Here is a 12,746-nt window from a genome sequence, read left to right on the forward strand (position 1 = left end):
CTTCTCTTCTTTGCCAATGCTTGATACTGTGTCTTTAAATTTTAGCTATTTTAGGGAATGTATATTGAAATATCACTGGGGTTTCAATTTGCGTTTCCTGATTTCTAGTAATGTGGAGTATATTTTTATATGCTAATTTTATATTTATATATTTTCTGTTCAAACCTTTTAACTATTTTGCAATTGTGTTATTTGTTTTCTTAGAATTGTATCGTAACAGTTCTTTATATATTCACTGTATACAAGCCCCTTAACAAATATATGCTTTGCAGTATCTCTGAATCTATGCCTTATCTTTCCATTTTCTTAAGTCCATCTTTCAAAGAAGAAAAAAAATATTTTAATTTTGATGTTAAAAACTATTTCATAATTTCGATAGTATTATAAATGCTATTTTTCAAATTTGAAATTTCAATTGTTTGTTACTACTTAGTATGTAGAAATCCATTTGTTTTTTGCATATTGATCTTTATCCTGCAAACTTAAAATTAACATATTTAGTGGCTGTGTATATTTAATCATTTTCTACATAGATGATCACGTTGCCTCTAAATAAATTCAGTTTTCTTTTCCAATCTGGATTCCTTATTTTAAAAAGTTGTATTGCTACAGTGCAATGTTGAATAGAAATGGCTAGAGCAAACATCGCTGTCTTGCTCCTGATCTTAAAAGAACTTCACTCAGGCTTCGCCATCAAGTATGATATTAGTTGCAGGTCTTTTTAGAAGACTTTTATTATGTTGAAGGGGTTTCCTTTTGTTTCTAGTTTGCTGAGTTTTCTCTTTTTTTTATTCTCATAAATGAATGTTGGATTTTGTCAAGTGCTTTTTTTTGCATCTATTGAGATAATCATAAGGTCCCTTTTTCATTTTGTTGCATTTTCAGGATAAGTCATGCTATATTGTGTAATATATTTCTAGACCAGATTTGCTAAAATTTTGTTTAAAATTTTTGCATTTGTATTCATGAGGAATATTTGCCTGTAGTATTCTTATAATGTCTTTTTCTGCTTTTGGTATCAGAGTAAAGCTGGCTTCGGTGAATAAATTAAGTACTTCCTTCTCTTCACCTTCCTCAAAGAGTTTGTGTTGAATTGGTATTATTTCTTCCTTAAACATTTGTAGGATTCTCCAGTGAAGCACTCTAGGTCTGGGGCTTTCTTCTTAAAAAAATATTAACTACAAATTTATTTTTTTCAATAGAGCTATCAAGGTTCTCTCTTCTTGAGTGAGTTTGGTGGTGTGTCTTCCAGGAATTTTGTCCATTAATTGTCAAATTTATTGGCATAAAATTGTTCAAAATGTTTCATCCTTACCTTTTATTTTTAATTAAACTTTTTTGAAATAATTATAGATTAATATGCAGTTGTAAGAAATAATAAAGAGAAATCCCATGCACCCTTTTTCTAGCTTTCCTCAATGGTAACATCTTGTAAAACTATAGTACAATTTGATAACCAAGTTGTGGACATTTATGCACTCAAGATACAGACTATTTGCATCACCACCAGAATGCCTCCTGTTGCTCTTTGCACCCAAATTCACCTCCCTTCCTTCTCCCGACCCCTGACCCCTGAGAGGCGCTAATCTGTTCTCCATTTCTGTAATTTTGACATTTCAAGATGTCATATAAAGGGAATCATACAGTATGTAGCCTGTAGAGTCTGGCTTTTTTTTTTTTTTTTAAATTCAGTATAATGCTCTGGAAATTCATACAAATTGTTGCACGTATCAGTAGGTTGCTTTTTTTTTAAATTGCTAATAGTACTCTGTGGTATAAATGTACAACACTTTAACCATTTATTCTTTGAAGATGTACAGATTGTTCCTAGGATTTGTCTATTATGAATAAAGCTACTATAAACATTTGTGTACAAGTTTTTTTGTGAACATAAGCATTCATTTCTTTGAGATAAATTATAAAGTTGTATCATAATTGGATATTTAGTTTTTTAAGAAATCCAAAGTGTTTTTCAGACTACCTGTACCATTTACATTCCCATCAGCAATGTATGAGTGACCTAGTTTCTCCCATCTTTGACATTTGGTGTCATTATTTTTATTTTATCAATTCTGATAGGAGTTTAGTGATATATCATTGTAGTTTTAATTTGCATTTACTTAATGACTGTTGATGTCAAACATCTTTTCATGTCCTTATTTGTTATCTGTATTTGATCTTCAGTGAAATTTTTGTTTGGCTCTTTAGTCCATTTCTAATTAGATTATTTTAACATCTAGAGAGTTCATTATATATTCTAGATATTCATCCCTTGTTGAATATGTGGTTTGAAAATATTTTCTCCTTGTCTGTAGCTTGCATTTTTATCCTCAGTAGGGAATTTTTGCACAGCAAAAGTATTTAGTTTTGACAAAGTCCAGTTAATCAAAAAAATTTTCATAGATAGTGCTTTTTGGTGTCAAAGCTAAGAACTCTTTACCCGAACCTAGGTCTCAAAGATTTTTTAAATACAGGTTTTATAGTTTTAGATTTTACATTTAAGTTAGTGATCCATTTTGAGTTAATTTTTGTCTTAGGTGTTATACTTTGGTTAAGATTCTTTTTATTTATTTATTTATTTATTTATTTATTTATTTATTTATTTATTTATTTATTGCCTATGAATGTCTGATTGCTCCAGCACAATTTGTTGAACAAGCTATCTTTTCTCCACTGAGAGAGGCTTACTTGTTAGGTTTATTTCTGAATTCTCTATTCTAAGCCATTGATCTATGTGTCTATTCCTCTGCCAATACCACTCAGTTTTGATTATAGTAGCTATATAATCAATCTTAAAATCTGGTAGGTTGAGTCCCTTCACTTTATTCTTTTTTTTTCAAAATTGTTTTAATTATTCTAATTCCTTTGCCTTTCCATATAAACTTTAGAACAATCTGTCTATATTTATAAAAAATTATTTTTGTTCTTTTAATAGGGATTGCATTAAAACTGTATGTTAATTTGAAGAGAACTCACATCTTTACTGTATTGTATCTTCCAATCCAGTATAACTCTCTACTTAGATCTTTGATTTCTTCCATCAGCCTTTTGTATATTTTAGCATATAAGTCCTGTACATGTCTTGTTAGATTTCTACCTAAATATTTCATTTTGAGCAATTTAAAATGGTATTGTGTATTTAATTTTAGTATACATTGCTAGTACCTAGAAATACAATTAATTTTTTATTTTTCTTGTATTCTACAAACTTCTGAATTTTTAAATTAATTCTGAGTGTTTTTTGATTGATTTCTTGGCATTTTCTATAGAGGCAGTCACTTCATCTGCAGATAGTGGGAATTTTATTTCTTCTTTACTGGTCTCTGCAGCTTTTATATTCTTTTATTGCCTTACTGCACAGGTTAAAGCTTCCAGCAATATGTCTAATTAGAGTTGTGGGAGTAAGGCATCCTTGTATTATTCTCAATCTTAGGGAGAAGGCATTTAGTCTTTTATCCTTAAGTATAATGTTAGCTGTGCATTTTTTTAGATAGATGTTCTTTATCAAGCTAAGGAACTTGAGAGTTTTTGACATGAATGAGTGTCAAATTTTGTCAAATATGTTTTTGCATCAATTGATATAATCATGTGATTTTTAAATGTTAGCCTGTTAATATGTATGGTAGATTATACTGACTGATTTTTGAATATTGAACCAGCTTTGATGAAGTAAATCCTACTTGACCAAAGCATGTAATTCTTTATGTATTGCTAAAGTCTTTTCCCTAACATTTTTTTTTAAAGAATTTTTGCGCTTAGATTTATTAGTGACATTGTTTTGGAGTTTTCTTTTCCTTGTAGTTTGTCTGATTTTGATATCAGGGAATGCTAGCTTCATAAACCATATTGGGAAGTGTTTCCTTCTATTTTCTGGAAGAGATTGTTTAGAATTGGTGTTAATTCTTTAAACATTTGGTTGAATTCTCTAGTGAAACCATTTGGCCCTGTGTATTTCTTTTTTGGGAGTTTAAAAATTATGAATTCAATTTTCTTAATCATTTTATGACTATTCAAATTATCTATTTCATACTGGGCGAATTATGGCAGTTTGTGTTTTTTGAAGATTTGGTTCATTTCAACTAAGTTATCAATTTTTTTGTGTGTAGAGTTGTTCATAGTATGTCCTTATGACTCTTTTGATGTCTCCAGGGTCTATAATGATATCTCTGTTTCTTTCCTGATATTGGTAGTTTTTGTCTTCTCTTATTTGTCAGTCTTACTAAATAAATGTTTGCCATTTTTATTGACATTTTGAAAGAATCAGCCCTTTGTTGAATTAACTTTTCTTATTTTTTATATTTTTAATTTCGGTGTTATTTGCTCTTATTATTTTTTTCTTTCTGCTTGCTTTTTTCTTTCTTTCTAGGTTTTGAGGTGAGAGTTCAGATCATTGATTTGAGGTATTTCCTCTTTTCTTATGTTAGCACTTAGATATGTTGTATTTGATATGTTGTATTTTCCTTTTCACTCAATTCAATATAATTTTTAATTTTTTAGAGACTTCATCTTTGATATGTGGGTTGTTAAAAATGTATTGTTTTGGGGATCTTTCTGCTACTGATTTCTAGTTTAATTTCATTGTGGCTGCTGAACACATTCTATATGATTACTTAAAGTTTTTAAGGTCCAGAATATGGTCTCTGCACACTCAAAAGAAAATACGCTTGTGTAGAGTTTTGTGTGTGTGTATGTATGTACGTGTATATATATATATATATACATATATATATATATACACATATATATACATATATATGTATATATATATAATATCTCAATTAAATGCTATTGGTTAATGGTTTTGTTCAATTCTTGTATAGCTTTGCTAAATTCCTGCATCTATAACTGTGGATTTGTCTATGTCTCTTTTCTGTTCTTTATATAATTTTCAACTTTGTTATTTGAAGCATGTACATGTAGGATGACTTATCTCTTAGTAGACTGAAGAGTTGCTTGAGAGTGACAACATCACCATGGTATGAGATTTCTACTGTCTTCCTCCAAAAGAGTACCAATTTAGACAATCTCTCACAGATGAGAGTGGCTTTGTGGAATTCCACTAGTCCAATGGAGAAGATCCAAAACAAGGTTGGAGCAAAAAAAAAAAAAAAAAAAAAAAAAAAAAAAAAAAAAATCCAAGATTGGACACACTGAAGAAAGTAAGAGGAACTGTTTCACTTTACCTGTGCCACTCCTCCCTCAAAGCAACATAGCTCAGTCACCAAAGAGGTCTTTGGATGAAGACTCCTCTTACGGTGGAAAGTGAGAGTGTGGAAGAGAGAACTGAACTTCATCTGTGCACAATGCTGACAAAGAGATCCACTTTGTGGCCCCATCCAGAATACTGAGGGTTGCTATGAGACTGGGAGGTAGAGAGTAGATGGAAGAATAGTAACCCAGGGCTATCAAAGGGTATCAAAGAACATGGATCCTATTAACCACTTCATAAATTCCATCAGGAGGGCTGCCCAGGAGAGCTAAGGATATATACTTGCATATCCCACCCCCTGTCAACTGGTCCACAGGCATCCCCAAAGCTACGCATGCCTCATGCACACATACCCTCACTACCTGAGTGGCTCCCTATACATACTCCAGGGCAATAAGAGAGAGCCTTTGCAGAAAAAAAAATCTAAAATTTGTGTAGAATCACAAGATACCTTGAAAAGCTAAAGCAATCTTGAGAAAGAATAAAGAACAAAGCAGAAGTCATCATACTTTTCGATTTCAAGCTATACTAAAAATCTATACACTCAATATAGTATGGTACTAGAATAAAAACAGACACATAGACCAATGAAATAGAATCAAAAGCTCAGATATAAACCCACACATATACTGTCAACTAATATTTTACAAAGGATAGAAGAATCTTCAATGGGGGAAATGATAGTCCCTTCAATAAATGATGATGAGTAAACTGTATATCCACATGCAAAAGAATGAAATTGGATACCTATCTTACACCACTCTTAAAAATTAACTCAAAATTAACTTGTTCTAAATATAAGAACTGAAACCGTCGCACTCCTAGAAGAAAATGTAGGAGTAAAGTTCCTTGACGTTGGTCTTGGCAATAATTTTTTTTTAATATGACACCAAAAAGATAAGGCAAAAAAGCAAAAATAAACAAATTGGACTATATCAGACTAAAAAGCTTCTGCAGAGCAAAAGAGAATATTAACAAAATGAAAAGCCTACCTATAGAATGGGAGAAAATATTTGTAAACCAATAATAGATTAATATCCAAAATATACAAAGAACTCATTCAATCCAATAACAAAAAGATAAATAATTACATAAAGATGGGCAGAAGACCCAAACAGACATTTTTCCGTGAAAGACATACAGATGGCCAACAGATACATGAAAAGATGCTCAATGTCACTAATCATTTGGGAAATGCAAATCAAAACCACAATGAGATATCACCTCACATCAGTTAAAATGACTATCATCCAGGAGATAAGAGGTAGAGTTTGTGAGGATGTGGAGAAAAGTAAATTGATTCACTTATTATGAAAACCAGAATGGAGCTTCCTCAAAAATTAAAAATAAAACTACTATATAATCCAACAATTCCACTTCTGGGTATACATCTAAAGGGAATGAAATCACTATCTGGAAAAGATCTCTGCACCCTCATGTTTATTGCAGCATTATTCACAATTGCTAAGAATTGAAAAGAACCTAAGTGTCCATCAATAAATGAATGACAAAGACCACACACACACACACACACACACACACACACACAATGGAATATTATTCACCCATAAAAGATAAGACAATCTTGCCATTTGTGAGACATGGATGGATCTTGAGGGCATTATGCTAAGTAAAATAAGACAGATAAAGACATATATTGAATGATCTCATTCGTATGTGGAATCTAGAAAAGCTAAACTCACAGAAACCGAGTAGAATGGTGGTAACTAGGGGCTAGAGGGTGGAGGAAGTGGGGAGATGTTGGTTATAGGAAGGATACAAGCTTCTATTTATGAGTATTTTCAGACAACCTAATGTACAACATGATGACTAAAGTTAATAACGTATTATATACTTGAAAGCTGCTTAGAGAGTAGATCTTAAATATTCAGACCATGAAATGGTAATTATGCAAGATGATGGATACATTAATTAACCGTATTGTGATAATCATTTCACAATATAAATGAGTATCAAGTCATCACATGTACACCTAAACTTTCACAATGTGATGTCAGTTACATTTCGGTAAAGCGAGAAAAATATCATCTCCCTCCAGGCTTACGGATATGTGACAAAAATAAATCACAATTGTTTAAGTTACTGTTTCTTGAACTTTAATGTGAAGATGAATCACTTAGGGATCTTGCTAAAGTGAATGTGGTAGTTCGGGGGCAGAACCTGAGACTGCATTTCTAACAAGTATTCAGGTGATTCTGATACTGTTTTATGGATCATACTTTGTATAGTAAGGGATTGAGCCATTCTGATCAGAAGTATACATAGCCGACATATCCTAAGCGATTCACTACTACTTGATAATGAAAGGCACTTAGCTTACTATCGCAGAAAATGTTTGGCAAAGTACAAGACTTAATGAGTTTTAAAGAATTTGATGATAAAATGTAGAGTTTAATGTATTTAGCTAAGGCTACATACAACAGTGTGCTGGTAAATGTTTAACACTGGCTCCAAGGTATGGGGGAAAGGCCTGAATTTTATGAAACCAACTCTTTAGGGAAATGAAAGCCGCACCTACTTCCTTCATGTAAATATTCTCCCTCCATGGCTGATTTCAAGCTACTGATATGACATGACTCAACTGGAATGAGAAGAGAAGTACACGTCTTGCAGTTCCATACTAGCCAGCTCCACCACATGACTGGCTCTATAAACCATAGTTCATTAGGTTAACTAACTACGCACCAGAGAAAGTGCTTATTTAAGAAATAATATTTATTTCTCTGATTATAATATAACATTTGGTCAGTATTACTTTAAGTCAGTTTTTTTTTAAGGGTCTATATTTACTGATGCCTTTTATTAATTTTTTTCCTTTTAATAAAATTAAATTTATTAGGATGACATTGATTAATAAAATCATATAGGTTTTAATTGTACAGTTCAATAATACATCATATGTGTATTGCATTGTGTTCACTCAAAATTAAATTTCCTTCTATAATCATATATTTGACACCCTATCACCATTGAAAGTTAAATTTTCTTCTGTCACTATATATTTGACCACCTAAGTCAGAGGTCTCAATTGTAAGTAATGGAAGCTATTTCTGGTTCAATTAAGCAGGAAAGGAACTCATGAAGTGAATTCTGGGAGCTTAGAGAATTGTTGGGAGTCTAGGAGAGTCAGATTTACTAAGCAGCCAGGACAAGTAGCCTAAATCTAGAACTAGTTCTTTTTGAGAAACTCTTCCTAGGGACATCAGAATATTTCCCCTCTCATCTCTTGGATAGTAGCGCTTGAACAAAGTCTGTGACAGTTGCACCCACCAATTTACATGTCTATTCTTTAACTGTAAAAGAATGTGGGAAAAAGAGTTTGGCTCTGAGAATTTGGAAGCTACTCTTGCTGCCCACTGAGACATAAAAGGGAGAAAATTTTCTACATATTGGAAAGATATCAAGCAATCAAAAAGAATAACAAATTTACATTGTGTTTTATATTTAAGTTGGGATCATGCAAAATATACAGTTGTATATTTTGATTTTTAAATTAGCATTGTATCATGAGATTTTCCTGTCATTTAGTGTTCTTTGAGAACAAGATTTTAATGATTGCATAATATTCCAGCATATGCCACTTCCCAATTACACAAATCCCAATTTTTTGAAAATAACAATCTCTTTAAATTTCTTTAAACTTTTGCAACTTTTAATTTCAATGACTTACCAATATTTGAATTCCTTATCAAATCTGGGAATTAATTTTCTTAGTCTTAGCCTAACCTTTTATAATTAAAAAAAATTTTGATCCTCTTAAGTTTTTGGCATATGACTTAAAGGAGTGTCTGTTTCCAAGAAGGAAATACCTGTGTGGCATCTAGTATACGAATGGTGCTATGATATTAGTTTATGAGCATGTATTAGCTGGCCCATGGCAAAGTTCTGCTAAACTCTAGATTTCCTTATCTATTACTGAGTGTCTTTTCCTGAATAACTCTCAATTCATTGGGACACTTGTTCCTGAATAGTTGGAAAGCAAACTTTGATTTTTCTCTGTAATTCTTTCAGAACTATTCTTTCAGAAATTTGTAAATTTTAACTTTACATCTATATATTGCTTAAGCAGTAACCACATTATCTAGAACACTATAATGTCAGCATAAAATGTGCCTACTGACTGCTAACCAAACTGGTCTTGTCAGAGGTAAGAATTCTCAAGTGACCAGTCTTCCTAGGAACTCTGTCCTTCTAATTGCTCACTTGCTTATGTAGGCTAAGTAACTTTATCATGCAGAAAGCTAATATTAAATATCTTTTAAAATTCTATCATATAGCTGCTCTGACTTGCTATTAAATTCCTTCAACTGCTCACAAAAAAAATGAATATTGAATGGCTTAAATTAATGGTGAATGTTGAAAGAGGAAAAACATCTGTTATTATATGACTGGACAGAGTTCTTTTTTAAAACATATCAAGCATATTTAATGTATGTTAAGAAATTGAATTAATGCATCTATGAATGTCTAGTTTATACTTTCATACTTTTCTTCAATCTAACTGATAAAAACTTCATTATTTTTAATTTAGATATTTTTGATTATTCTAATAATAAAGCTTTTAATAGGTTTTCTAATTAAAAACAGCTTTCATCTACCATCTATCCAATAAATATAGCCTTTCCTTATATTTTTAATCTATGTGTAATACTTTTGTAATATACTTATGTAAAGTATACACTAACACTGATATTAGTAAGATAAATTTTTTTGCAAACCATATAAAAACAAAAAGATTTTGTTTAAATGTGATAGAGTTTTGGAAAATTAGAATATTTTTTTCTGAGTTTATGGGAGAGGAAGTTCTTCATTTAATTGAAAATATTTTTTTACTTTTTATATTATTTATTTATTATTAACTTTTTTCTTTAATTTTTTTCAAGTTTTTAAAAAAAATTATGGTGATATTGGTTAACAAAATCCAGTAAGTTTCAAATTCACAATTCAGCACTAAGTCACATATATATTGCATTATGTGTTCCTCTCCCATAGTTAGATTTCTTTCTGTCACCACATATTTCACAACTTTTACCTCATCTACCTCCCCCCCTCCCCCCACCTCCCCTACCATCTGGTAACTATTAATCTATTTTCCACATCCATGAGTCTCTGTTTGTTTGTCATGTTTGTGTGTTGCTTTTAGGTTTATATCTACATATAAGTGATATCATGTGATTTTCAACTTTTTCTTTGTGGCTTATTTCACTAGCATGACAATATCAAGGTCCATTCAGATTGTCTCAAATGGCAGTATTTCATCTCTTCTTATGGCTGAGTAATATTCCATTGTATATATGTACCACAGCTTCTTTAGCCAATCGTCTATTATAGGACACTTTGGTTACTTCCATGTCCTGGACACCGTGAATAATACTGCCATGAACATTGGTGTGCAAATGTCTTTTTGGATATGAGTTTTCAAGTCTTTGGGGTAAATATCCAGTAGAGGGATTGCTGGATGATATAGTACATTGATTTTTAGTTTTTTGAGAAACCTCCATAATGTTTTCCATTGTGGCTGAACCAATTTGCAGTCCCATCAGCAGTATTATTATTGTCCTGTTGATAACATTTATTCTAACAGGTGTGAGATGGTATCTCATTGTGGTTTTGATTTGCATTTCTCTAATAGCTAGCAATGTTGAGCTAATTCATATGTTTGTTTGCCATTTGTATGTTGTCTTGGAAGAAGTGTCTGTTCAGAACCTATGCCCATTTTTTGATTGGATTATTTGATTTTTGTTGTTGTTATTGTTATTGAGTTGTATGAGTTCCTTGTATATTTTGGATATCAGGCCCTTATTAGAGACATTGAAAATATATTTTCTCATTCAGATGGTTTTCTCTTTACCTTGTTGATGGTTTCTTTTGCTGTGCAGAGCTTCTAGGTTGATATGGTCCCATTCATTTATTTTTGCTTTTTCTTCCCTTGCCTTTAAGATCAAATTCACAAAATCCTCTTTAAGTATAAGGTTCATGAGTTTAGTTCCTATGTTTTGTTCTTTGCAATTTGTTTTTTCATGTCTTATATTCAGGTCCTAATCCTTTTTGAGTTAATTTTGGTGTGTGGTGATAGACAACAATCCTGTTTCATTCTTTTGCAAGTGGCTTTCCAGTTTTCCCAGCACTATTTATTGAAGGGACTTTCCTTTCTACACTGTATGTTTTTGGCTTTTTTGTTGAAAATTATTTGCCCATATAAATATGGGTCTACTTCTGGACTCTCGATTCTGTTCCACTGGTCCATGTGTCTGTTTTGCTGCTGATAGCATGCCGTTTTGATTATTGTCACTTTGTAATATAATTTGAAGTCGGGCAGAGTGATGCCTCCAGTCTTGTTCTTTTTTCTCAGGATGGCTTTGGAAATTCAAGGTCTTTTGTGCTTCCATACAGATTAGATAATTCTTTGTTCCATTTCTTTAAAGAGTGCCATTGGGATTTTGATGGGGATTGCGTTAAATGCTTTAGGTAGTAAGGCCATTTTACCTATATTTATTTTTCCAATCCTAGAACACAGAATATCTTTCCATTTCTTTGTATTTTCTTCAATTTCTTTAATAGGGTCTTATAGTTTTCATCATATAGGTCCCTTACATGTTTCATTAGGTTTATTCCTAGGTATTTTGTTCTTTTTGTTGCCATTGCAAAAGGAATTATTTTTCCCACTTCCTTTTTTTAAAATTTGTTATTAGAGTATAGAAACACTATGGATTGTTGAACATTGATTTTGTATCCAGACACTTTACTGTATTTAATTACTATTCCTAGTAGTGTTCTTGTGGAGTCTTTAGGGTTTTCTATATAGAGAATAATGTCATCTGCAAACAGCGATAGTTTTGACTTCTTCATTTCCTATTTGGATGCCTTTACTTTTATTCTCTTACCCGATTGCACTCGCTAGGACCTCCAACATCATATTGAAAAACAATGGTAATAGTGGACAGGCTTGTCTTGTTCCTGATCTTAGAGATCTTAACAGTTTTTCACTGTTAAGAATGATGTTGGCTGAGGTTTTGTCATATATGACCTTTATTAAAAATATGGAATGCTTCATGAATTTGTGTGTCATTTTTGTGCAGGAGCCACGCTAATCTTCTCTGTATCGTTCCAATTTTGGTAAATGTGATGCCAACAATCATTTTTATGAATTTGATTTTAACTAAAGTGTTAAAGCATTTGATTTTAATTCAAGCTGATTTTAAAGGGTACTGTAGCAGATAAGTTTAACATTAGAAAAATATAAATAAAGTATAGGCCCAATTACTTAAGTAAGAAAATTGTTTTATTTTTTGGTAGGAGGAAATTTCAGAGAAGCTAATAATAACAGTTTATCAATTTATTTAATTCAGCTCCCAAATTTCAGTATTTAGATATTTTAAAAATGAAATATTTTTAGAATAATCATAAACTGCCTGTGATTATCATTAAACTTCGATAATGGAAATATGAGGAAGCCGATATGGGGAGAATTAAGACTAAAAGTTTTCGCTGACTAGTTCTGCAAGTCATTTCTTTT

General features: G+C 31.6%; 1 non-coding gene across 1 annotated transcript; it reads right to left on the bottom strand.

The window, feature by feature from the left end:
• Positions 1 to 12,264: 12,264 nt before the first annotated feature.
• LOC118606402 lies at positions 12,265 to 12,369 on the bottom strand. Its single transcript, XR_004952355.1, has one exon. It is a non-coding gene; the product is annotated as a U6 spliceosomal RNA (small nuclear RNA).
• Between the last annotated feature and the right edge of the window lie 377 nt (positions 12,370 to 12,746).

Source organism: Rousettus aegyptiacus, unplaced genomic scaffold, assembly GCF_014176215.1.
Source record: "Rousettus aegyptiacus isolate mRouAeg1 unplaced genomic scaffold, mRouAeg1.p scaffold_m13_p_1, whole genome shotgun sequence".
NCBI classification, from domain to species: Eukaryota; Metazoa; Chordata; class Mammalia; order Chiroptera; family Pteropodidae; genus Rousettus; species Rousettus aegyptiacus.